Here is a 27,848-nt window from a genome sequence, read left to right as displayed (position 1 = left end):
ATGGCCGCCGCCTATCAGCCCAGTAACATGTGCCACAAAATGGTCTGCACAACCTTTAAAAAAAATAGCCTTGGACTGTGCTGCTAAATCGCTATTGGTCTGAATCCCAGGTGTAGATGTCTGACTTGTTTGGAGCTTTGGAATGCACACTGTGGCAGCTTCTGCTGCAGCACTACAAGTCGCAAAATGGCGGCCGGCGGTCAGCCCAGGTACATGTGGATGGAAAAATCACTCTGGCCACTCTAAAAATAGCCAATCCCTATCAAAAAAGCAGCTCAGCTGCAGTTGTTCAGATGAATCACAGGTGGAGGAGAGAAATTTGCTTCCAGTTATTCAATTATCCCTGCCTATTCTCGCCCTAGCATCAGCTGCGTCTATCCCTGTTCTATTCACATCGGGAGTGAGCACGTCCCGACGTGCGCACAAGCTTATAAAGAGGCTGAGTCACATGCTGCACTTGGCCAATCACAGCCTTGCCAATAGTAGGCATGGCTGCGATGGCATCTTAGGGCAAGTAGTATGATGCATGTTGATTGGCTGCTTTGCAGCCTTTCAAAATGCGCCAAAATACATGCCGAACGACGAACCCGAACCCGAACTTTTACGAAAAAGTTCGGGTTCGGGTCCGTGTCACGAACACCCCAAAATTCGGTACGGACCCGAACTATGCTCGAACTGTTCGCTCAACACTAGTTACAAGGCTTAGTAGTTTAGAAGCAAATCTTAAAATTTTTCAAAAACCAAATTTTTAGGGACCAATTCAGGTCTGAAGTCACTATGTGAGGCTTACATAATAGAAACCACCCAAAAATGACCCCATTCTAGAAACTACACCCCTCAAGGTATTCAAAATTGATTTTACAAACATTGTTAACTCTTTAGGTGTTCCACAAGAGTTAATGGCAAATGGAGATAAAATTTGAGAATTTAAATTTTTGTTCAAATTTTCCATTTTAATCCATTTTTTCCAGTAACAATGCAAGGGTTAACAGCCAAACAAAATGCTATATTTATTGCCCCGATTCTGTAGTTTGCAGAAACACCCCATATGTGGCCGTAAACTACTGTACGGGCACACAGTAGGGCGTAGAGGGAAAGGTGCGCCGTGTGGTTTTTGGAACGCAGATTTTGCTGGACTGGTTTATTTACACCATGTCCCATTTGAAGCCCCCCTGATGCACCCCTAGAGTAGAAACTCCATAAAAATTACCCCATTTTGGAAACTACGGGATAAGGTGGCAGTTTTGTTGGGACTATTTTTAGGGTACATATGATTTTTGGTTTATCTATATTACATTTTTGTGAGGCAGGGTTACCAAAAATAGAAATTCTGAAATTTCATCTCCATTTGCCATAAACTGTTGAGGATCACCTAAAGGGTTAATAAAGTTTGTAAAATCAGTTTTGAATACCGTGTGGGGTGGAGTTTCTTAGATGGGGTCGCTTTTATGGTGTTTCTACTCTAGGGGTGCATCAGGGGGACTTCAAAAAGGCCATCAAAATCTGCCTTCCAGAAACTATACGGCGTTCCTTTCCTTCTGCGCCCTGCCGTTTGGTCATACAGCAGTTTACGACCACATATGGGGTGTTTCTGTAAACTGTAGAATCAGGGTAATAAATATTACGTTTTTTTGGGCTGTCAACCCTTGCTTTATTAGAAAAAAACTGATTAAAATAGAAAATTTGCCCAAAAATTGCTGTTTTGGCACCGTTTTTATTTAATTTTTTTGACCGTGTTCATCTGAGGGGTTAGGTCATGGTGTATTTTTATAGAACATATTCTTACAGACGCGGCGATACCTAATATGTCTACTTTTTAAAATTTATTTATGTTTTACACTATATTATCTTTTTAGAAACAAAAAAAAACAATTCAGTATCTCCCTAGTTTAAGAGTCATTTTTTTTTGTTTTTAGCCGATTATCAAATTTTTTGCGGAATGAGAGGACGGTCACTAGTGTTGAGCAACAAACTGTTGGGCGTACAGGTTAGTTTGCTCCACCATTAGACTTACAAAGTGATCACTGAAAAAAAGACAAAAGTAGTCGTATTCAGTGACGCCCACTGTGGAAATCTGGATTCCTGGTTGGCCTACAAAATCAGGAATCACGGGCTCAAAACGCTCTGGGGTATACCAGACAAGTTCACCGACAGGGGGTTCCGGTGGATTTAACTGGTGATAAACTTTATTTGGTGTGCGTGTGTGGTGGGGCACGGGTGTTCGCGAACTTACCCTGAACCTAACAGACAAAAAAAAAAGGTGTGCGATGCGCTAAGAGTGCCGGCCACAGTCAGCGTACGCAAGAAAAAATAAATAATAAATGCTTGCGCCCCAAAAAAAGTTGTGGGGGGGGGGGGCAGGGGGGCAAGCTGCAGCACCCTTGTGGGGTCTAGGGTCACACAGCTGTGCTGTGGACCCCAGACACCCGATTTAGGGTGATGCAACAAAAAAAAATTTTTTTTTTTTTTCTTACTAACTTTCCCTGAATATCCCTGCCTAACCTAACCTTTCTCTAACCTTTCCCTAAATACCTGGGTGGTGCTGGGGGTGCTGGGGCACAGATGGGGTGCTGGCTGACGATCCCTGCACAGATGGGGGTGCTGGCTCTGAGATCCATGTGCAGTGCTCCTCTCTCCTCGGCTCCCGGACTGAAAAGGAGGAAGAAAGGAGCGCTGTAGTAATTTGAACTGCCCGGCCCTGCAGCCGACCAATCAGAGCCGATCCTGAGAGGTGATGTCATATCACCTCTCAGGATTGCAGGATGGTGATTGGTGGTGTATTATCACACCACCGATCACCATCCTGTTCCGGGTTATCGGGTCCCCAGAGATCACGGCGGTGATCAGAAATACACATGACGTACCGGTACGTCATGTGTCCGGAACAGGTTAAATCAAAAAGTTCAGTGTTTATTCACACATTAGCAAGTTCATAAAACAAAAAGTCACTTTCAAGCAAAAAGTCACCTTGCAGTATTGGTGTTAGTTCACACCAGGCGGGCTATTCTGCCACAAAGTCCATCAGCAGGCTTTAGTCGGCCTGTTTCCCCTCACACGGGTCTCAGCCCTCCACCCCAGCACAAGCCTCAGATGCCAACACAGAGATTCCTTCTGAACCCAGCTGTTTTTTAAAGTCAGCTAGGTGTTGCTAAACCCCAGACTGGCACTTAAAATCCAGTCCGTTGTTTGACCCCACCTGGCTGCAAATCAGCCCAGCAGCACACGTTGGGAGGAAAAAAACTGTTTTCCCAGACAACTCCCTTTACTGTGTCACAGAGGGAAGGCTGTCATCAATGATAGGGCCGTCTCCCTGACTCCAAAGCCCAGAATGAGCGGGGACTGAAATACAAGTTCCCATAAAACTATATATCAATCTGCTCAGCTCCTCCTGCTCTATAACATGCTGCCTGCAGATTGCACTGTATTTCATAGTGACAGGTTCCCTTTAACAGATTCGTCGAAAACAATGAAGCAGAAAATTGAGGGAAAAATGTACGTTTTCACTGACAGAACTCGCACGTGTTTAATATTGCTCAAGTGCATGAGCGCTAACTGAGCTAAAACCCATTTAAGCCATGCAGAATCCATTTAATGCTGATAGCAAGAAAAGTCCATAATGTTAAATGCAGGTCAAAGTGAACAAGGATTGTGAGAATCATGTGTCAACTGCTCTTTCACGTAAAGTGATTTGACATTAGCGTCATGGTGACTTGGCCGGTGATGAAATGTAAACCTTTAGCTCATGACATTTACTGCACCACAACAAGCAGGGGAAATACATAGTGATGGACGGACTATGTAGTATACACTGTGACATGTCTCGCAACATTTAGATAATAAAAGCGGATGTAGTACATTAAACCATTTGTCAAGCTGTGTATAACAATCTCAAGTATCTTTTTCTCCTAGCAGTTAAAAAAGAATGGAACATTTATTAATATTGGTGCCTTGCCACACCAAGTGTTTTCTGCAACTTTTTTAAACAGTGGTGCAAAACGTTCATAAATGAGTTGTGGCAGGTGCAGCTCTGGAAGCTAGAAGCGCTCATTAGATAGTATTCACCTGGGAAAATCAGCGGGGGGGCAACCAGGGGGGCAAAGAACAACATAGGGGGGGCGATTGCCCCCCCTCGCCCCCTCAAGCGACTCCACTAAGCGGCATCACTGTTTATTATCCATGTACTGTGACATGACTGTTTATTATTCTTGTACCATGACATCCAGTGCTGTAACTAGAAATCACTGGGCCCCACATCAAATTTTTGAACGAGCCCCACTCCCTCAGCAGCTTCTTTGCAACTCCCGACTCCTGTGCAACCCAAACTCTTGAGGCTAGTGAAGATCCCACTCTCAGATGAGGCCCGGTAGCCACTCCGTCCATTTCCTATTGTGTCACTTTATATAATGTCATTGTATAATACTGTTGAGAGGGCCCTGTATATAAAACCTTTTAGTCCTCCTCCTAGGTGGGCACCTTCTCAGTTCCCTTCCCCTGCTTCCCCTATAGCTACGCCCCTGATGACATCACTGTTTATTATTCATGTACTGTATGATCACTGTTTATTATTCATGTACTGTATGATCACTGTTTATTATCCATGTACTGTATGATCACTGTTTATTATCCATGTACTGTGGCATCAGTGTTTATTAGCCATGTACTAAGACATGACTGTTTATTATCCATGTACTGTGTGATCACTGTTTATTATCCATGTACTGTGACTTCAATGTTTATCAAAATTGAAAATTGAAATCCCCCCCCCCCCCCCCGATGCCAAATTCTCAACCTATTCCATTTACTCCAGTTCTACTGTTAAAGATGTACTTGGAAAGCATTACATACAGCACTACAAACATACAGGAGAATACAGCAATACGTACTTCTTACATCTAGTGATGTCTCCTCTGATGTAGACATTCACTTTCCTTATCTTCCTCTGTTTGGACCAGACAATCATGATGAATTATTTTAGCCATCTCTTGTTTGACAAACAGACATCTTAGTTTCCTACTTTTCATCATCCTCCCATGTTCTGAACATCCCATCCTGCCACCGCCCCCATATTGTGCCCATTGTGCTCCCCAATACTGTACTGCTGAAACAGATAATCCCCCTGAAAATACTAGTACCACACAAATAGTGCCCCTTTCAATAATTATTGGCACACAGTGCTCTCTAAAATAATGGGGCCTAGCAAATAGTGCCCCTAACACAAATAGTGCCCTAAACATAGTGTCCCCCAAAAATAATTGTGCTAAGCTGATACTGTGCTAGGATACCCCCCACAGCAATAGTGTCGGGATTCGAACCCATGACCAGCCACATCCCAGGCGGTAGCCCTGCTTACTAGGCTACCGTCCTCTCTGGACATTACTCCCTGAAACCTATTATGTAACCTCAGTCTTGCCAAGCCTTGCTCATCACCCTTGATTCCCCACACCTGGTACTTCCCTATATAAGTCCAGCCCCTTGCTGATTATTGAGCTCCTGAGCCTTGATCAAGCTTCTCCTCATCTGCTGCTCTTGCTACAACTGGAAGTCCACTGCTGACCAGGAATTGCCTACCGACTACTCTTCTGCTTGTCCCTATCTACTGAACTGCTACCACCGTTGCCATCCGGATTGTCTGACTACGCTTACTGCCGCCTGCCCTGACCCACCGCCTGCCTACCGACTACTCTTCTGCTTGTCCCTATCTACTACCTGCCTGCGGTCCTTGCCACTGGGCTCCACTCCTACCTCCAGCCAGCGGTCCTCTGACTCAGGTGAGCCTATAGGATTGTTACAAATAGTTTTCCCAAAAGTCTCACCAATAGTAATAATTCTCTCCCGAAGTGCACTTAGTGGTAACAGCAATTTCTGTACTTCCCCTTTAAGAGCAGGGATATGGTGTGTTAACCAACATACACTACTACTAATGTCCATTTGGACTGAATACCACCAATTTTCCTGCACCTACCTACTTAACTAAGACTTAACTTTTATTTCCTATTGATTAATATTACTGGTGTGAAAAACTAGTTAGGTTAAAAATTTCAGTGATCACTGGCCTTTATATGTCTCATAGTCCACCTTGTCAGGACTGTCACCTGACTAGGTTAAGAGGGTTGATGCACACTTATGCCACCAGGTCGCGCGCTGCCTGTGTATTCAATATGCACTGTGCAATTCTTTTCCCTAATAACACTAGGTCTCAGTGATTAACTGCCATAAAACTTAGAGCTTCACACTGCACCCCGACATGTTTCGCCGTAACTCTGCCCTAACCCCTGAAGACGCCGTGATACGGTGAAACATGTCGGGGGGCAGCGTGAAGCTCTAAGTTTTATGGCAGTTAATCACTGAGACCTAGTGTTATTAGGGAAACGAATTGCACAGTGCATATTGAATACACAGGCAGCGCGCGACCTGGTGGCATAAGTGTGCATCAACCCTCTTAACCTAGTCAGGTGACAGTCCTGACAAGGTGGACTATGAGACATATAAAGGCCAGTGATCACTGAAATTTTTAACCTAACTAGTTATTCACACCAGTAATATTAATCAATAGGAAATAAAAGTTAAGTCTTAGTTAAGTACTTAGTGGTAACAGTGCACCTACAGTGCCCCCAATAGTCATAATGTTCCCCTTTGTGCACCAGAAGTAGTAATGACTCCATAGTGCCCATACTAGTATCGTAATTATATTCCCCATAGTCCATCAGTAGTAATAAAGCTCACCATAATGCCCCCCAGTAGTAATAATTTGCCTTATAATGTGTACCTCCTAATAATGTATCCCAGCACAAAAAGTATCCCCTTATAATGTGTGCCAGTACAAAAAATTCTAAACTGTAGAAACTAGGTATGACGCCAGTTGCGCTTGCAACTGGGCAACATTTTTAAGGGTTAACCAATGGGTTTTTATTTAAATAATAATAAAAGTTAAATGTTAATTTATCGCATAACAAACACATAATTGGAGTGATAAATGGGAAAAGGAGTTAATGTAAGTTATGTAACTGCTTTTAAATAAATATATGAGTAAAGGTCTAATACCCTGCACTTATCAGGCTGTGTGCCTCGTCATCAATTAGGCACGTCCTTCCGAAGTGCATGGGTTATCAAAGACCAGTGCAAAATGCCGGTTTGATAAATGATCCCCAATAGAAGACCACTGGAAAGGGTTAACATTTGCTATTTGGGTTAATGTATTTTCTGTATGCTAGTGTTATTCCAAATGTTGAAGATGGTAGCACTATTTAGGTTATTGTGCCCTGCTCAGAAGGAGGAAGGTTGGACCTGTCCCCTCTGAGGGAGGAGTGGAGGGGTGCAGTGTAAGGCCTACTCAAAAGTGTCTCCACCCTCGCATGCTGAGGAAAAAATACCCGAGAAGATTTATCAAACTGGTGTAAAGTAGAACTGACTTAGTTGCCTGTAGCTACTTTACACCAGTTTGATAAATCTCCCCCACCATCTTCTGAGAGAGAACAGAATATATAGACTACTGAGGGCCAATTTAAAGGACTAGTACAAAGGCGAGACAGTAAGTGTAATCGCTTGTTTATGACAACAGGCCTTACTGCTATTGGAAAAGGTATATTGATTCAGCGCCCACCATGCTTGTACAATGGATTAGCTACCAGTAGGAGGATCTGCACCCTGCTGTGGGAGCTACAGTACACTGAGGAAGGGGCGTAAGACCCTGAAACGCGTCTGACATTACAGAGTGAGCGTGGAATCATCGAAAAGGAAAAAAGGAAAAAAGGAAGCAAGCGACAGCTTGAAACTAAAGGATAAAGGAAAAAGATCTGCTTGAATCCAAAGACTGAAGGAGCAGTCGACTAATAGTGACATCATCCGGTCCCCTAGCCAACCAGGTCACGTGGGACGCCATGCACAGGCCCAGCACACCACGCTGGTGTAAGGCCACCTGGGAACAGCGCTGCGGTGAAGCGGTGAAGAGGGGTAAGACCGGGCTCGTATAAGAGCATTACAACTCGCATGAAGAGACTGTGAGTAACGACACCTCTAGTCTAATACTGATTCTATCCGATATCCCTCAGTGAGCGTGCATGATTTTGTTGCCAGATACCGGAACTTTTGTTGCAACACAATTATTGCTCAGCCGTGCTTCGGCTGTATTGCTACGCCTAACGGGAATAGTACTCTGATTGGGACATGTGGATACTGCCGCCACGCTGCCAGATGGTTCAATAGAATTCACAGTGACTGTTTTATGCTATATTAGTCGCTTGGCACAGCGGCTTCACTGAGTGGTTGTGGACGCAGGAATCTCCATAATATTGTGTGTATGAGTGGGGATCCCATACGCCATCCACTACTTATGTGTAATATGTATGTTTTATGTTATTTTTAGGGGTATGGTTTTAGAATATTAAAGTATATTATTACTATCACTAACTGTGTTTCCCTTCTGTGTGTGCTTACACCTCATTTGTTCTTTGTGGTCCTGAGGGTGAGCACCTTATCCATACGGTGAGGGGGTGAGCCGCTGTATTCCTCTGTTTTACATCTTGCAGTTTTATATTCCTTGTTCAGCCTTGGGAAGGTTGTGTATATACTCTGGAGAGACTATACTGAATGCCACCACTGTCTTTATTTATGAACTATCTCAGTAAAGAACATTGTATTTGTTACCCCCATCTTGGCCTCATCATTGCACTGTCTACATGAGGGAGCCCTGCCTGCACCTAACACCAGGCAGGTCCACTAATACCAAGATGTGGCCCAAGAGAAGAAAAGGTGCTCCCTTTATTCACTGCTGCAGAGCCCCAGGAAGCGCCAGAGCGAGGACAGCCACTGTAAACCACTACTACTCCTATCTGTGCCACCACTACCACTCCTATTCTCACATCTTTCGACTGCAGGCTGCCTGATGCATATACAGTATTTGTGAATAGCCCTTTAAAATAAATGTTCTTCTAATGTATCAAACGGCAAAATCTCTTTTAGTAAAACTGTAGCAAAACAGATTAGGTGCAATCAATCAAACGTGAGTTAAAGCCATTTTAATTTTATACTGAAGCATGATTTATGTTGCCAGTATGTATTAAATGAAAATATACCACAGTCGCATGATTGATCAGAAATGTTTGCTAGTGTGTAGACAATCTGCTGCAACTCAGCAAACAGTAAGGGTGTTTCTACTTAATAAAGTAACATGCTCCATCCAAATGTACGATGGAATTGATATACAAAATGTAGCAGGCACAATATATTTTTAGAAACTAGAATATATAAAAGAGACAACCAGTTTTCCTGGAAAATGCCAGTAAACAATAGCGTTGTATATTTACAGTGCTTTTCCAGGCTAAACTGCAGGCAAAATGAAGACATGAAAAACATAATTTAAAATAGATCCATCACAGTACCAAGTCCGCATGTGTTTACTTAAAGGGAACCTGTCACCTGGATTTTGGGTATAGAGCTGAGGCCATGGGCTGCTAGATGGCCGCTAGCACATCCGCAATATCCAGTCCCCATAGCAATCTGTGCTTTTATTGTGTCCAAAAAACGATTTTATAGATATGTAAATGAGCCTTAGATGAGTCCTGTCTCCTCCATGCTTCAGAGATGAGTCCAGCGTTCTCTGACTCTTGGAGTGCAGCCATGCCCACTCTGAAGGAGGCCAGCACCGCCCCACATTCTCCGAATCTCCTCCTTGCTCCCTGACGTCACAAAGCTAGAGCGTCGTAATCTCGCGATGCGTGAGCTAGCGCATGCGCAGTTCGTTCCCTGAGGCTGATGCCAGCACAGGGAAGCAACACTATGCCGACACTGCGCATGCGCTAGCTCATGCATCGCGAGATTACGGCGCTCTAGCTTTGTGACGTAGGGGAGCAAGGAGAAGATTCGGAGGATGCGGTGCTGGGCTACTTCACAGTGGGCATGGCTGGGCTCTGGAAACGTTAGTAACAGCTCCTTGGGCTTCTTACTTGCCCCATTTACATATATATAAAATCACAATAAAAGCACAGAGATATAGGAAGAATGGATATTGCGGATGTGCTAGCGGCCATCTAGCAGACCATGTCCTCAGCTCTATACCCAAAATCCAGGTGACAGATTCCCTTTAAAGCTGTCATGTCTTCAGCAATATTTCTTATATTGCATATGTATCATAGCAGTGGTGGCGAACCTATGGCACGGGTGCCAGAAGCAGCACTCAGAGCCCTCTGTGTGGGCACCCGCACCCTGGAAAAGTCTATGGTGTACCAATATGCCTTAGACTTTTCCTGCCATTCATCAGCGCAGGGCGCACTATGAACATTACAGGCAGTGCACTGAATGTAGGCAGGCTATTATACCTGAATTATAAAGTACATGGAAGATATAAAATATTGGACTGTAGTATTCAGGTTAAATTGCCATGTTGGCACTTTACAATAAATATGTGGGTTTTGGGTTGCAGTGTGGGCACTCCATCTGTAAAAGGTTTGTCATCACTGTATTATACTTTGTGTTCCAGATGTAATTGCTCCATCTAGTGGTTGTCTGTGTTCAACCAGTTTAGTTAGCTAGCATACAATTCCCTCTATGTATCTGTCATATGACTTGGTGGTCATATTGGAGCCAATTTTTATCTCAGTACCTGCTGAACTAGCAGCATCTGAAGTAATTCTCTTCATCAAAGCCTAAGGCAGCATCACTGGTATGTCCAGATTACCATCTAGCATTTTACGTTTATATGTCAATGCATATTGTGTATATTATTCTTGTGCTGTGAATGTCGTAACAAAAAAATTTGCGATATGCAATTTTTTGGCCACCTTGCCACCCCCCCCCCCCAAAAAAAATATATATATCAAATAGTGATCAAATAGTTGTATGTGCCCCAGAGTTGCACTAATAAAAATTAAAGCCTGGTTCCTAAGGGGTTAAAGGCTATAGACACCTTTATATATTTTACTCACTTACAGTATAGAGCACAACATATTCCACAGCGCTTTGCAGACATTATTATCACCCCGTCCCCAACGGGGCTCACACGGGGAGAATATACAAACTCCATGCAGAAGAGGACTCCAGGACCCCAATTGTTTTCTCAGTTGGTCTTTAGTAAATAAATGTAATAGTTTTTCCTCTATAGCTTTCAGTTTCATCGCATTTGCACATTGTTGCTTTTCTTTCTCAGTGAATCAGCTGCTCTGACACCTCAACCTTATCTTTACTTTCCTAACAGCCCATACTTCCCTGCAAACACTCCCTTTAAGGTAAATTCTTATTAAACTGATAGGAATGTATATTAAATGAGTGTTTATAAGCTGTTAGGTGACAAAGGATAAGGGGTCGAGAGGCTCTTTGTTTCTTTTCCTTCTCAATGAAATCTGTCAGTCTGTAGATGCAGGGAAACTGAAAGCTGCAGAGGAAAATTGTTAAAAAGTTTTTAATAAAGATCAATTGGAAAAATTTATTTTACCCCAAAATTAGTAGAATGCTACAAAAAAGCCCAAAACCATCCATAACCTTTAAAACCTACAGTACAGTTCAGGCTAAATTTATCCTGTATATCACATGTAAATGTGTCTTCACAGTTTAAAATACATTTTTTCAAAATTCCAGTTGATGGGCCACATGAGTTTCAAATATGATACAATACACCTGTGTCGCACAAACTGCCCCTGAGCTTCACCTCAGCAAGCCACTCCCAGGAATGACACCAAGAAGTACTCTAGTGGTGTGAACAGTGGCTGAAAGAGAGAGCAATCACAACTTTTTTGTGGCATTGTAATCAGTTTTCAAAAATACATTTCACATGGCTAGACAACTCTTAATGCAGAACCCAGATGGGGCCCCAACCCAAAACGAATACAGACTCACAGAACAGACCCCAGAATTAATACAAACCCCCAGACTAGACCCTAAAATTAACACTGACCCCCAAATTCGTGCAGAACTCAGATCAGCCCCCAAATTCATACAGACCTATACAGATTAAATCCCATATGAGCCCCCAACTTCATAATGACCCTAGACCTCAACTATCTGTTTGAGGAAGGCACAGGATTGTGCCAAAATGCATCACATTTAACTAACGTGGCAATAAACGATTTATGCAAGCAGACTACGAATGAATGCTGGTCCTTCATTGCTACTATTCAAATCAAGTGCCTCACTGGCATGTGTTTTTTGCCGCTGAATATCGGAAAAGTGCGCCATGGCCGTGTAGGAAAGCCTGAAATGGCCACACACCTTCCTGGCCTGCTTGAGGACGTCCTGTAAGCCTGGGTACTTATGCACAAAGCGTTGTACGATCAGATTCAACACATGTGCCATGCACGACACATGTGTCAACTTGCCCAAATTCAATGCCGCCAACAAATTGCTTCCGTTGTCACACACCACTTTGCCGTTCTCCAGTTGGTGCGGAGTCAGCCACTGATCCACCTGTGTGTTCAGGGCGGACAGGAGTGCTGGTCCGGTGTGACTCTCTGCTTTCAGGCAAGTCAACCCCAAGACGGCGTGACACTGTCGTATCCGGGATGTGGAATAGCCCCTGGGGAGCTGGGGGGGTGCAGTTGATGTGGAGCAAAATGCAGCAGCAGAAGAGGACTCAGCCGAGGAGGTTAGCGAAGAGGATGGAGTAGGAGGAGTAGAGGAGGTGGCAGCAGGCCTGCCTGCAAGTCGTGGCAGTGTCACCAACTCCTCTGCAGAGCCATGCATTCCATGCTTGGCAGCCGTCAGCAGGTTTACCCAATGCGCAGTGTACGTGATATACCTGCCCTGACCGTGCTTTGCAGACCAGGTATCAGTGGTCAGATGGACCCTAGCTCCAACACTGTGTGCCAGACATGCCATAACTTCCTTTTCCACAATAAAGTACAGGTTGGGGATTGCCTTTTGTGAAAAAAAAATTTGGTCGGGTACCTTCCACTGCGGTGTCCCAATAGCTACAAATTTTTGGAAGGCCTCAGACTCCACCAGCTTGTATGGTAAAAGCTGGCGGGCTAAGAGTTCCGACAAGCCAGCTGTCAGACGCCGGGCAAGGGGGTGACTCTGTGACATTGGCTTCTTACGCTCAAACATTTCCTTGACAGACACCTGACATTGGGCAGATGAGCAGGAACTGCTGAAGGTGAGAGGCGGAGTGGCGGATGGTTGAGAGGGGGCAAGGAGGACAGCAGTGGTTGACGTGGCTGAAGATGCTGGACCAGGAGGAGGATGGTGGCTTTGAGTTTGTGTGCTGCTTGTACTCATCATGTGTTGATCCCATAGGCGTTTGTGATGTGAGATCATGTGCCTTCGCAAAGCAGTTGTACCTAGGTGGGTGTTGGACTTCCCACGACTCAGTTTCTTTTGGCACAGGTTGCAAATGGCATCGCTGTTATCAGAGGCAGACCCACAAAGAAATTGCCACACTGCTGAGCTTTGCAATGATGGCATTCTGGTGGTGGCAACAGCATGCGTTGATTGGCCTGCTGTCTGGCTGACCCCGGGTGCCGATACATGTTGTCTGACTGTGCCACTAGCTCCTTGTGATGACCTCCCCCTGCTTCCAACTAGTCTCCTCCTCCTCTGTCTCCCCATCTGAACTTTCCCCCTGTTCTTCTTCTCTTCGAGCGGGCACCCACGTGACATCCACGGACACATCGTCATCATCAACCGCTTCACTTGTATCTGACAACTCAGCAAAGGAAGCAGCAGCGGGTAAAACATCATCATCACACCGTACGTCCAGGTGTGTAATGCTGCCTGACTGAGACATATGCTTGTTATCTACAGTCGTGGCCAAAAGTTTTGAGAATTACATAAATGGCAGACTTGATATGTTAAAAGGAGGGTGATGCTTGAAATCATTGTTCTTCCATTGTTAACCATCGTGACCTGCAAAGAAATGCATGCAGCCATCATTGCGTTGCATAAAAATGGCTTCACAGGCAAGGATATTGTGGCTACTAAGATTGCACCTCAATCAACAATTTATAGGATTATCAAGAACTTCAAGGAAAGAGGTTCAATTCTTGTTAAGAAGGCTTTAGGGCGTCCAAGAAAGTCCAGCAAGCGCCAGGATCGTCTCCTAAAGAGGATTCAGCTGCGGGATCGGAGTGCCACCAGTGCAGAGCTTGCTCAGGAATGGCAGCAGGCAAGTGTGAGCGCATCTGCACGCACAGTGAGGCGAAGACTTTTGGAAGATGGCCTGGTGTCAAGAAGGGCAACAAAGAAGCCACTTCTCTCCAAAAAAAACATCAGGGACAGATTGATCTTCTGCAGAAAATATGGTGAATGGACTGCTGAGGACTGGGGCAAAGTCATATTCTCCGATGAAGCCTCTTTCCGATTGTTTGGGACATCTGGAAAAAGGCTTGTCCGGAGAAGAAAAGGTGAGCGCTACCATCAGTCCTGTGTCATGCCAACAGTAAAGCATCCTGAGACCATTCATGTGTGGGGTTGCTTCTCATCCAAGGGAGTGGGCTCACTCACAATTTTGACCAAAAACACAGCCATGAATAAAGAATGGTACCAAAACACCCTCCAACAGCAACTTCTTCCAACAATCCAACAACAGTTTGGTGATGAAAAATGCATTTTCCAGCACGATGGAGCACCGTGCCATAAGGCAAAAGTGATAACTAAGTGGCTCGGGGACCAAAATGTTGACATTTTGGGTCCATGGCCTGGAAACTCCCCAGATCTTAATCCCATTGAGAACTTGTGGTCAATCCTCAAGAGGCGGGTGGACAAACAAAAACCCACTAATTCTGACAAACTCCAAGAAGTGATTATGAAAGAATGGGTTGCTATCAGTCAGGAATTGGCCCAGAAGTGGATTGAGAGCATGCCCAATCGAATTGCAGAGGTCCTGAGAAAGAAGGGCCAACACTGCAAATACTGACTCTTTGCATAAATGTCATATAATTGTCGATAAAAGCCTTTGAAACGTATGAAGTGCGTGTAATTATATTTCACTACATCACAGAAACAACTGAAACAAAGATCTAAAAGCAGTTTAGCAGCAAACTTTGTGAAAACTAATATTTGTGTCATTCTCAAAACGTTTGGCCACGACTTTACATCCTCTGGCAATAATGGTTGCGCATCACTCATTTCTTCCAACTGATGTGTAAATAACTCCTCTGACAGATCAAGTTAAGCAGCTGTGGTGCTAGTGTTAGTGGTGGCGGCAGGCAGGCGAGTGGTAACTTGAGAGGTGCCCGAAGCTGAGCTGGAGGAGATGATGCGTCACGGTTCCGAGCGGAAGCTGTAGAAGATTGGGTGTCCTGTGTTAGCCAGTCAACTATGTCCTCAGAACTTTTCGAGTTCAGGGTACGTGGCCTCTGAAAACTGGACATTATTCTAGGGCCAAAGGAAATCACAGCACCACGACCACGGCGGCCCCTGCGGGGTGGCCTGCCTCTGCCTGTCATTTTTTTTCCGATTAGTGGTACTATGCGTGCAAGCTACTGTGACACCAGATATGAGTGGTGGGCACTGGCAGTAGTAGGCACAGTACACGCTGTGGGCCTGACACACCCGCTGGCAGGCAACTGCAATTATATTAGTGAAAAAATTGTTGTACTGTTTTAAATGCAAGTTACTGTGACACCAGATATGAGTGGTGGGCACTGGCAGTAGTGGGCCTGACACACACGCTGGCAGGCAAATGGAATTATATTACAGTGAAAAAATTGTTTTACTGTTTTAAATGCAAGCTACTGTGACACTAGATATGAGTAGTGGGCACTGGCAGTATTGGGCACAGTACACGCTGTGGGCCTGACACACACGCTGGCAGGCAACTGCAATTATATTACAGAGATTTTTTTTTTACTGTTTTAAATGCAAGCTACTGTGACACCAGATATGAGTGGTGGACACTGGCGGTAGTGGGCACAGTACACGCTGTGGGCCTGACACACACGCTTGCAGGCAACTGCAATTATATTACAGTGATTTTTTTTTTTACTGTTTTAAATGCAAGCTACTGTGACACCAGATATATATATTATTATTTGTAAATATAGAGCAACCAAAAATCATATGTACCCTAAAAATAGTCCCAGCAAAATTGCAACCTTATCCCTTAGTTTCCAAAACGGGGTCACTTTTATGGAGTTTCTAATATTAGAATTTCTTAAATTTCATCTCCATTTGCCAATTACTCTTGTGGAACACCTAAAGGGTTAACAAGGTTTGTAAAATCAGTTTTGAATACCTTGAGGGGTGTAGTTTCTTAGATGGGGTCACTTTTATGGAGTTTCTACTCTAGGGGTGCATCAGGGGGGGCTTCAAATGGGACATGGTGTAAATAAACCAGTCCAGCAAAATCTGCCTTCCAAAAACCACACGGCGCACCTTTCTATCTATGCCCTACCGTGTGCCCGTACAGTAGTTTACGGCCACATATGGGGTATTTCTGCAAACTGGAGAATCGGGGCAATAAACATTGAGTTTTGTTTGGCTGATAAACCTTGCTTTGTTATTGGAAAAAATGGATTAAAATGGAAAATTAGGCAAAAATTTTTTAATTCATAAAATTTCATCTCCATTTGCCAATAACTCTTGTGGAACACCTAAAGGGTTAACGACAATTGTAAAATCAGTTTTGAATAACTTGAGGGGTATAGTTTCTAGAATGGGGTGGTTTCTATTATATAAGCCTCACAAAGTAACTTCAGACCTGAACTGGTCCTTAAAAAGTGGGTTTTTGAAAATTTCAGAAAAATTAAAAAATTTGCTTCTAAACTTCTAAGCCTTGTAACATCCCCAATAAAATCTCATTCCCAAAATTATCCAAACATGAAGTAGACATATGGGGAATGTAAAATAATAACTATTTTTGTAGGTATTACTATCTGTTATAAGAGTAGAGAAATAGAAATTTGAAAATTTTCAACATTTTGGGTAAATTTTGTCTTTTTTTATAAATAAAAATGAATTTTTTTTACTCCATTTTACAATATGTGACGAAAAAACAATCTCAGAATGGCCTGGATAAGTCAAAGCGTTTTAAAGTTATCACCACTTAAAGTGATATTGGTCAGATTTGCAAAAAATGGCATGGTCCTTAAGGTGAAAATGATCCCGGTCCCTAAGGGGTTAAAAAAAACACCCATTTTTTGGAAGACTCTACATCTGGGGCCTTTGCTGCATTTGTCACAGTGAAATACAAGCTTTAAATACTGCAATTATATTTTGGTTTTAAAAATACACCCATTTTGGGCAAGTTAATGCATTTCTGACAGTCCAATATAAGCGTTAGATACTGCTGCTATATTCTAGTTTTAAAAATATACCCATTTTTTGCAAGACCCTACATCTGGGGCCTTTGCTGCATTTGTCACAGTGAAATACAAGCTTTATATACTGCAATTATATACTGGGTTTAAAAAAAAAACACCAATTTGTTTGCAAGACCCTACATCTGGGGCCTTTGTTGCATTTGTGACAGTAAAATACAAGCTTTAAATACTGCAATTATATACTGGGTTAAATAAAAACACCCATTTTTTGCAAGACTCTACATCTGGGGACTTTGTTGCATTTGTCACAGTGAAATACAAGCTTTAAATACTGCAATTATATACTGGGTTAAATAAAACACCCATTTTGGGCAAAATAATACATTTGCGGCCTTTGCTACATTTGTGACAGTGAAATAAAAGCTTTAAATACTGCAATTATATTTTGGTTTTAAAAAAAACACCCATTTTGGGCAAGTTAATACATTTGTGGCATTTCTGACATTTCAATATAAGCGTTAGATACTGCTGTTATATTCTGGTTTTAAAAATACACCCATTTTTTGCAAGACCCTACATCTGGGGCCTTTGCTGCATTTGTCACAGTGAAATACAAGCTTTAAATACTGCAATTATATACTGGGTTAAAAAACACCCATTTTGAGCAAAATAATACATTTGCGGCCTTTACTGCATTTGTCACAGTGAAATACAAGCTTTAAAGAGGACCTTTCACTTGTAAAAACTATGTGAACTAAGTATGCTGCCATGTAGAGCGGCGCCCGGGGATCTCACTGCACTTACTATTATCCCCGGGCGCCGCTCCGTTCTCCCGTTATGCCCTCCAGTACCTTTGCTCCTTAAGTTATAGTAGGCGGGTCTTCCCTTGTCCTGTGGGCGTCTCCTTCTCCTAGGCTGTAGCGCTGGCCAATCGCAGCGCACAGTTCACAGCCTGGGAGAAAAAAACCTCCCAGGCTGTGAGCTGTGCACTGCGATTGGCCAGCGCTGCAGCCTAGGAGAAGAAGACGCCCACAGGACAAGGGCAGACCCGCCTACTATAACTTAAGGAGCAAAGGTACCGGAGGGCATAAAGGGAGAACGGAGCGGCGCCCGAGGAAAATAGTAAGTGCAGTGAGATCCCCGGGCGCCGCTCTACATGGCAGCATACTTAGTTCACATAGTTTTTACAAGTGAAAGGTCCTCTTTAAATGCTGCAATAATATTTTGGTTTAAAAAAAACACCCATTTTGGGCAAGTTAATACATTTGCGGCCTTTGCTGCATTTCTGACAGTCTAATACAAGCGTTTGATACTGCTATTATATTCTGGTTTTAAAAAAACACCAATTTTTTGCAAGACTCTAAATCTGGGGCCTTTGCTGCATTTGTCACAGTGAAATACAAGCTTTAAATACTGCAATTATATAGTCGTTTTTAAAAAAAACACCTATTTTGGGCATGTTAATACATTTGCGGCCTTTGCTGCATTTCTGACAGTCCAATATAAGCGTTAGATACTGCTGTTATATTCTGGTTTTAAAAATACCTACATCTGGGGCCTTTTCTGCATTTGTCACAGTTAAATAGAAGCTTTAAATACTGCAATTATATACTGGTTTTAAAAAAAACACCTATTTTTTGAAAAACCCTACATCTGGGGCGTTTGCTGCATTTGTTACAGTGAAATAAAAGCTTTAAATACTGCAATTATATACTGGGTTAAAAAAAACACCAATTTTTTTCAAGACCCTACATCTGGAGCCTTTGTTGCATTTGTCACAGAGAAATACAAGCTTTAAATACTGCAATTATATACTGGGTTAAAAAAAAACACCCATTTTGGGGCGGAGCTAGCGCCGGACTGTGATGGCTGCTTTACTCTGAGCTCTGCTGAAACGACTCCCCTAGCACAAGCCAACAGCTGCTATAAGAAAGAAGGATGGTAAAGATCGGCAACCCCAAAGCAGGGGACCATTCCTCTACCAATAAATCGTTGCCAGCGAGCGGTGACATGGACAGATTTATCAAAAAAGCTGCCTCCTCATTTCTAGCGCGGGAAACAAATATGGCACTGACACATCCCCCACAAAGCAAACAAGCTCCTCACTGAGAAATCAGAGGAGGACAGCGACAATGAAGAGCCGCAAAGCAGAGGCGCACTGCCGATTACCAGGCATTATCTGAAGCAAGCCCTCTGCAAGGCAATGGAACCAGTCCTCAGCGAGATTTTAGCGCTTCGTCCTGACATGAGGCAAGTTGGGGAACGTTTGGAGGTTCTGGAGTCCCACCAAACCGCGATCCTGGCTCACCAGTCAGCTACAACAAAATCTTTTGAAAGGTGCAGTACCTACCTAAATGATTTGCACAATGCCCTGGAAGACCAGGAAAACAGGGGACGGCGCAACAATTTGCGTTTCAGAGGGATCCCAGAGACTTTGCCAACAGGTGACATACCTGCAACAGTTAAATCAATATGCAATTCCCTACTGGGCCCAGAAGCACCCCCTGATATCGTCATTGAGAGAGCCCATAGAGCGCTGCGCCCCAAGCCAAAGCCTGAAGACCAAGGGATGTGATATGCAAATTCCTCAATTTCCAGATTAAATCGGCGATCCAAGATGCCGCAAGAAACTGCGCGAATATATCATTTGAGGGCGCGCAAATTGCAGTGTACCAAGATCTCGCACCATCTACACTGAGAAAACGCAGAGCCCTAAAGCTGTTAACCGACTGGCTAAGATCCAACAAGACCCAATACAGATGGAACTATCTGTTCGGTCTCTCCTTTTTCTATGAGGGACGCTGCTTTAATATCTCTGCCTATACAGATCTAGATGCAGCATACGACCATCTGCAAATCCCACCGCTGAACATAGAAAATTGGGAACTCTTTCAAGACTTAGCGGCACTACCTGATGTCCCTACAGTGGCTCCCTTTGCTCCACAGCGTACGCCAAAAGCCCAGAGAACCAACAGAAGAAACCGCCCATTGACGCCGAAGAGACTGGAGCAGGAATCCTAAACGCTGCTTCATAACCAGCTCAGAAAATGCCTTTTCTCCCATATTAATAACCTTTTTTTTTTACTAGCAGGTTCCTTTTGCTCTTAAGGGACTTATTATTTTCTACAAGTGCCTGTCCCTTTAAACATGCTTTTTCTTAAAGGGGATAATACTATCCTCATATCCTGCTCCTTCTTTCCATCCTTATTTCCTTTCTCTTTAAGTGCTGGGGAAGTCATACTAGGGTCTCTAGACCATTCTACCCCCATTATGTCTTTTTCCTCTAATTGCATTGTTACTTCAATGTTTACGTTAGTTTATTGTTTAGTTTTTTTCTTCATTTTGTTTTATAGTACTAGGTGGTACTTGCAGTACAGAGAATCTTTACACTGGCTTATCAAGACATTCTGTGTTTCTCCTTGGGCCTTTGCTCGCCCCCGCGGGGGGCTGAACCTCTACCAACTCAAATATGCGTCTACCTGGATGGAGCCTTCACTACATAAAGGTACAATAAAATACCTTAGTCCCCATGGCTGATCTACATATAGCATCCTATAATGTCAAAGGCTTCAACTCCCTATCTAAACATAGTCAAATCTTTACTATGCTACGTAAATCTGGGGATCTGGGGCTAGTGTCCTGCTCCTCCAGGAGACGCATTTTAGATTTAATAAATACCCTAACCTATCCTTCTCACATTTCCCATTGTGGTATCATTGTGGGGAAGGGGGGGGGGGGGGTTCTTCAGCCTGGGGGGGGGGGGGGGGGGCATCGGTTTCCAGAGGAGAATCCCTTTCAAGTACATCAGACACATCCAGGATGAGGAGGGAAGGTATATTATGGTAAAGGGTCAGATTGGTCCTCAAATCTACACATTCATAAACATTTATATGCCGAACACTAAACAAGCTATCTGGCTCTCTAACATATTGCCTGTTATTGACTCCTTTAGAGAGGGAATTGTGATAATGGGTGGGGACCTAAATGTCACCCTTAATCCGCAACTCGACTCTTCATCTCATAAGTCTGCCCTATCCGTGAGCTCCTTAAAGACAATTAGAGAAGGTTTTTGGAGCTTACACCTGGTAGATTCATGGCGTTCCTTACACCCTAACACAATTGACTATACCTTTTATTCCCACATCCATGGTACATATCACCGGTTAGACTATGTTTTTATCTCAAAGGAACACCTTCAACTATGTGCTGAAGCCAAAATAGGATCCATTCACTTATCAGATCATGCCCCAGTTCTTATTTTGGTTCGTGTGCCAATACATTGTTCGAGACCCGCCAACTGGCGTTTAAATGAATCCATACTAGACGATGTTAAAACAAGAGATAAAATCGCAACCTTATTAGAGGAATACTTCTCCCTAAATCAGTACTACGTACAATCAGCGCAGTCACTGTGGGACGCACACAAACCTTTCATCGGGGGTCACTTTATTAGCATAGGTACCCACCTAAAAAAGGAAAGAGAGAAAAAGATAGACGCCATTCACTTAAAAATCCAGGCCCTTGAATCCCTACATAAGCGTTCTTTCTCAGATTCTCAACTACAAGACTATTAAACTTCAAGAGCGGAACTAAAAGCCCTTCTGCAAAACAAAGTTGCCAAATATTCATGATGCACAGGATTCATGATGCACAGGATGCATCTATGTTCACCAGCTCAATACCCCTTCTGGGGACACAATCTTTTCCTCTACACAAATAGCGGCCCAATTCAGGGATTTCTCCGAAAATCTAAACAACCTCCCTTCCCCACTTCCACCAGACATTCATGCTTCCCGTGTCTCTTCTTTCCTGGATTCACTCCCTTTGCCAAATCTTTCGGCTCCTCAGAAAAGGTCATTAGTCTCCCCTTTCACTGTGGACAAACTATCTAATGCTTTACATCAAATTCCTACAGGTAAAAGTCCAGGCCTTGATGGCCTCCCCGCTACGTACTATAAAGCATTCCAGAAACAGCTTTTGCCTCGCCTCCTTGATGTCTGCAACACTTCCTTAAAAGGGGGCACAATGTCTAGGGACATGACAACAGCTCACATTACCCTTATACCTAAGGAGGGTAAAGACCTAAGACAGTGTTCCAATTACAGGTCCATCTCACTCCTTAACATAGACCTCAAACTACTAGCAAAGATGCTGGCTATTCGCCTTGCCAATTTTATCCCTCAGATAGTACATGGGGACCAGGTGGGTTTTATTCACAACAGAGAGGGGAGGGAAAATACATCCAGGGTGATTAATATTCTATGCCACGCTTCCTATTCCTCTAAACAAATGCTCTTCTTGAGCACAGACGCTGAGAAAGCGTTTGACAGGATAAACTGGACATACTTGAGAGAGGTACTCAGGCGGTTTGGCCTTCCTGATCCCTATGTACAAGCTGTTTTTGCAATGTATTGGTAGGCCTCAGCTCTTGTCATGGTCAATGGTAACCTGTCTACCCCTTTCAGTATACGCAATGGTACCCGTCAGGGATGCCCTTTATCTCCATTGCTCTTTCTCCTAGCTTTGGAACCTCTTCTAGTTACACTGAGGGGTGATGCGGGCATCAAGGGGGTGAGGCTGGGGTCAAAAGAACACAAACTTGCCGCTTTTGCGGATGATGTCCTTATAATGACTACTAATCCATTATCCTCCCTTCCTATAATACAAAATCACCTATCTGTTTATAGCACAATCTCTAACTTCAAGATCAACAAAAAAAAAATCCCTTGTACTATGCTCAGGGATCCCCGATTCGACTAAGAAAAAATTAATGAAAGACTCTCCATTCGATTGGACATCCTCATTTTTGACTTACCTGGGAGTTAAAATCAGCCCTAGCATTCCTGCACTCTTTTCCCTCAATTACATCCCGCTACAACAATCATTAGGGGGTCTATAGTCTTAAATAAACACTAACCTTCCAACACTTTCCTGGTTTGGCTGTAAGAATCTGCTTAATTCCCTTATCCTACCCCGTCTCACCTATTTACAACGTGCGCTTCCAATTCCAATCCCCAAATCCTACTACGAATCCATCAGGAAAAAATTTAGAACCTATATTTGGAATGAAAAAAAAAACAGATTATCACTATCCCTTCTCTCAAGACCAGTAGGTAGTGGAGAAATAGGCCTCCCCGATCCGGAACTCTACGGTAAAGCAATGCTTTTGTCTAGAGCGGTGGAATGGTTAAGTTTCAATCCAGATAAGCAATGGGTCCCTCTTGAACAACATTTAATAGGCATCCCTTTGCGCTCCCTACTTCTAGGGTACCCTAGCTTGCCCTCTACTCCCCTTTCCTCATACCCTGTGTTTCGGGCCACTCTGGATGCTTGGAAATGGTTTTGCACCTCGCACTGTGCCGTGCCCTTTCCATCTCCTCTCCTCCTGGTTAGAGATATAGTGGGCACAACCACTCCAATTAGGCTCAATTCTACCCCACGGGAATTGAGGGACTCCTCTATCCCTTTTAACCTCATTCATGGGGCCCGATGGTAAAACTATGGGTATGAGGGAAATGGAGAAGGTTTTGAACCCCAATCCCTGTGGCTTACCGCTCATCCCTTTTATTAGGTCCTTTATGTTAAATAATAATTTAAAGGGTGAGCTTCTTCGTCCGCTGGGATAGTTTGAGTCTTTGATAACGGATCCAAAACCCCCAAAAAAGTTAGTCTCACAATTATACAACAGACTGAGGTCAGGCCCCTTACTCATAAAGCCAGCATTCATTTGTAGTTGGGAGAAAGACTTAAGTAGAGAACTTCCCCTTCCTATTCTCCCTAAATTTTTTAGGTCCATCCAAAAAGACTCAAGGTGTGTCAGGATACAGGAGAATAGCTACAAACTCCTCACTAGGTGGTATATGAAACCATACAGATCCTGCTTGTTTTCCAAAGATGCGTCTGATAGATGCTGGAGGTGTCATGGGGAAAGGGGAACCTTTATACATATTTGGTGGGATAGTCCCTTAATTAGGAGTTGGTGGAACGACATTTTCTCGAATCAGCAATCGAATCTGCCACACCTCCATACAAGCTTCGCCTTTCAAAGCCCTTCTTTCTTACTTTGAAGAGAAGGAGTCATCCCCCCACCTCCGATCTTTAAACAGCTGCTTATTGCGGCCCGTCTTATTATCCCAAAATTCTGGTTACAGACTTCCCTTCCATCAATTGAACAATGGAAACTGAAAATAGGCCAACTCTATCATTTTGAAGAGCTGTCAGCTTGGGAGTCACGTACTCATGTTCGATTTGTGAAGCAGTGGCATCTATGGTCTGCTTATAGATTTTCACTCAATACACACCCTCACTAACTGACAGTTGTTTACTAATTACTAGCTACACCTGTATTCTATCTCTTGTCTAGGCCGAGTGTTTTGGTGTTTTGGCCTCCTCATACCCAGGTCTTTTGAGACTTGATTTGTTGCTCCAGTTAAAATGAATTTGTCTTGCTCATGCCTCACCAATCAGGCGATGCAATGCTCTGTAACTGTTGCTTGATATATGTACTTCAGGTGTCTCTTATCTCACACAAACCTTGTGATGTACTGCTCTGTATGATTCTGTACTATTCTATACTAATGTTAATTTTTTACCTGTTTGGTAAATAAAAGATTTATAAATAAAAAAACACCCATTTTTTGCAAGACTCTACATCTGGGGTCTTTGCTGCATTTGTCACAGTGAAATACATGCTTTAAATACTGCAAATATATTTTAGTTTTAAAAAAGCACCCATTTTAAGCAAGTTAATACATTTGAGGCCTTTGCTGCATTTGTCACAGTCAAATACAACCAGTCAATACTGCAGTTACATTGTTGGTCCACAAATAAAAAAAAATTGTGACTGTGAAGTAATTGTATAAAATTCGCTTGTCATACTGTTGTGTGACCTCAAGAAATGTTTCATCTTTATGACACCGGCACTGCCTTACCCTCAGTGAACTTAATTGTTGAATATTGGCGGTTACATTGTCGTCTGACATAAACCATCTTTAAGTTTGGTGGGTGAACGCAAAGAATTAGGAGAGTGTCAAATAAGGGACATGGCCCCGGTCGTGGTGCTGCTGGTGAAGCTCCTGTTGCAGGTAGAGGTCGTGGTCGATCTGTGCCAGCTACACGCGCAAGTAAAACACCTTCCTAAGGTGCGAGTAGGCGACAGAACTTTCAGAGTTATTTGGTAGGGCCGAATGCGGCTCTACAAATGGTGAGGCCAGTAGATTGGGAGGCTGACAGTGCCCCCAGTTCCTTCACATTGTCTCCCACCCAGTCTCTTTCTGAAAGATCAGAGTTGGCACCTGCAGCCCATGTCCATTAGTCCTTCACCTCACCCCCTTGTAAATCAGCAGAGCAGGCTGAGCCCCAAGTCATGGAGCAGTCTCTTCTGCTATTTGATGACTCTGCTAGCAGGGTTTCCCAGGGCCATCCACATGGCCCTGCCCCAGAAGTGGAAGAGATTGAGTGCACTGATGCCCAACCACTTATGTTTCAGGATGAGTACATGGGAGGACCGCCGCAGCACGTCTCGGAAGATGACGAAACAGGTGCCAACTGCTGTGGCTTTCGAAAGTGTGCAGACAAGGAGGGCAGGGGTGAAGACTGTGGGGAAGATTATGTGGAGGACGGTTAGGTCCTCGACCCCACATGGAATGAAGGTCATGTGAGTGACCTATGTAGTTCGGAGGAAGAGGCGGTGGTCGCACAGAGCCACCAGCACAGCAGAAGAGCGAGTAGGGTGCAAAAGCAGAGCGGCCGTCCCCTAGACAGTACGCCTGCTACTGCTCACCGCAGCAAGGGACCGAGCACACCAAAGCCAGCTCCAAGGAGTTCCCTGGCATGGCAGTTCTTAAGACAATGTGCTGATGACAAGATAAGAGTGGTTTGCACGCTGTGCAATCAGAGCCTGAAGCAAGGCATAAACGTTCTCAACCTGAGCACAACCTGCATGACCAGGCATCTAAGTGCAAAGCACTAGCTGCAATGGAGTAGACACCTCAAAAACAAAGAAAGTTCTCTCGCTCCTCCTGCTTCCTCTTCTGCTGCAGTCTCGGCCTCTTCATCCACCTCTGGAGTGACAGTGGCACCTGCCACCCAGCAAACAGAGGATCTGCCAGCAACACCACCACCTGGGTCACCAAGCATCTCTACAATGTCCCATTGAAGCGTTCAACTCTCTATCTCCCAAACACTGGAGTGAAAGAGGAAGTACCTCCCTACACACCCACGATCCCTTGCCCTGAATGCCAGCATTTCAAAACAACTGGCCTTTGAAATGCTGTCATTCTGTCTGGTGGAGACAGAGAGTTTTAAAAGCCTTATGGCGGTGGCTGTCCCACAGTACGTCGTGCCCAGCCACCACTACTTTTCCAGGTGAGCCATCCCTTCACTGCACAACCAAGTGGGGGACAAAATCAGGTGTGCACTGCGCAACACCATCTGTGGCAAGGTGCACCTCACTACGGATACGTGGACCAGTAAGCACGGTCAGGGACGTTATATCTCCCTAACAGCACACTGGGTAAATGCAGTGGCGGCTGGGCCTGAGACGGATAGCAGTTTGGCGCATGTGCTTCTACCACCGAGGATTGCAGGGCGCTTCTCTTTGTTTCCTGTTGCTCCCTTCTCCTACTCCGCTTCCTCATCCTCTACACCTCCTCATCCGGTCAGCGTAACACCTTCACTACCAACTTCAGCACAGCCAGGGGTAAACGACAGCAGGCAGTTTTGAAACTTATCTGTTTGGGGGACAAACCCCACACCATGCAGGAGCTGTGGACGGGCATGGAACAACAGACCGATGAGTGGTTGGTGCCAGTCACCCTCAAGCCCGGCCTGGTGGTGTGCGATAATGGGCAAAATCTCATAGCAGCTCTGGCCTGGCACATGTGCTGAATTTGATGGTGCAGAAATTCCTTAAGAATTACGCCAATATGTCAGAGCTGCTGCATAAAGTGTGCTCCTCCTCCCACCGGTTGCTATTGCACATGGAGGTAACTAGGAGCAACACACTATATGTGCGGGGTCTGCGCTCCTGAACAGAAAATGCATAACGGCATAGGCAGGTTTAGCGTAGGACCCGCCTGAACTGAGACCACCTTGTCGCTTGGTAGGTGGGCTTAGATGTGTTTTGATCAAAACGTATTGACCAAGTGTCTCAGATTTTATCAAATGAATGAGGGCTTAGTCCATATGTTATGCTTGCATCTATAATTATAGTGCATTATTTTCTGTGATTATATATTTGTCTGTTACATTGTCGGGTGAAATTCACCAATTTTTACTGTGATATACCCCTGCTCTACCTAGTAGGCAGGGAAATACATTTCACTAATTTGTCTGTTACATTGTTGGGTGAAATTCACCAATTATTGGCTGTGATAAACCCCTGCTCTACCTAGAAGATAGGGAAATACATTTCACTAATTTGTATGTTACATAGTTGGGTGACATTCACCAATTTTTGGCTGTAATATACCCCTACTCTACCTAGTAGACAGGGAAATACATTTAACTAATTTGTCTGTTACATTGTTGGGTGAAATTCACAAATATTTGGCTGTGATATACCCCTGCTCTACCTAGTGGACAAGGAAATACATTTCGCTAATTTGTCTGTTACATTGTTGGGTGACAAATGCTCATCTTTTGCGCTAGAAAGTACATTTG

The sequence above is a fragment of the Bufo bufo genome, chromosome 2 (genome assembly GCF_905171765.1).
Source record: "Bufo bufo chromosome 2, aBufBuf1.1, whole genome shotgun sequence".
NCBI lineage: Eukaryota > Metazoa > Chordata > Amphibia > Anura > Bufonidae > Bufo > Bufo bufo.
The sequence above is the reverse complement of the archived record's forward strand: the minus strand, read 5'-3'. Positions refer to the sequence as shown.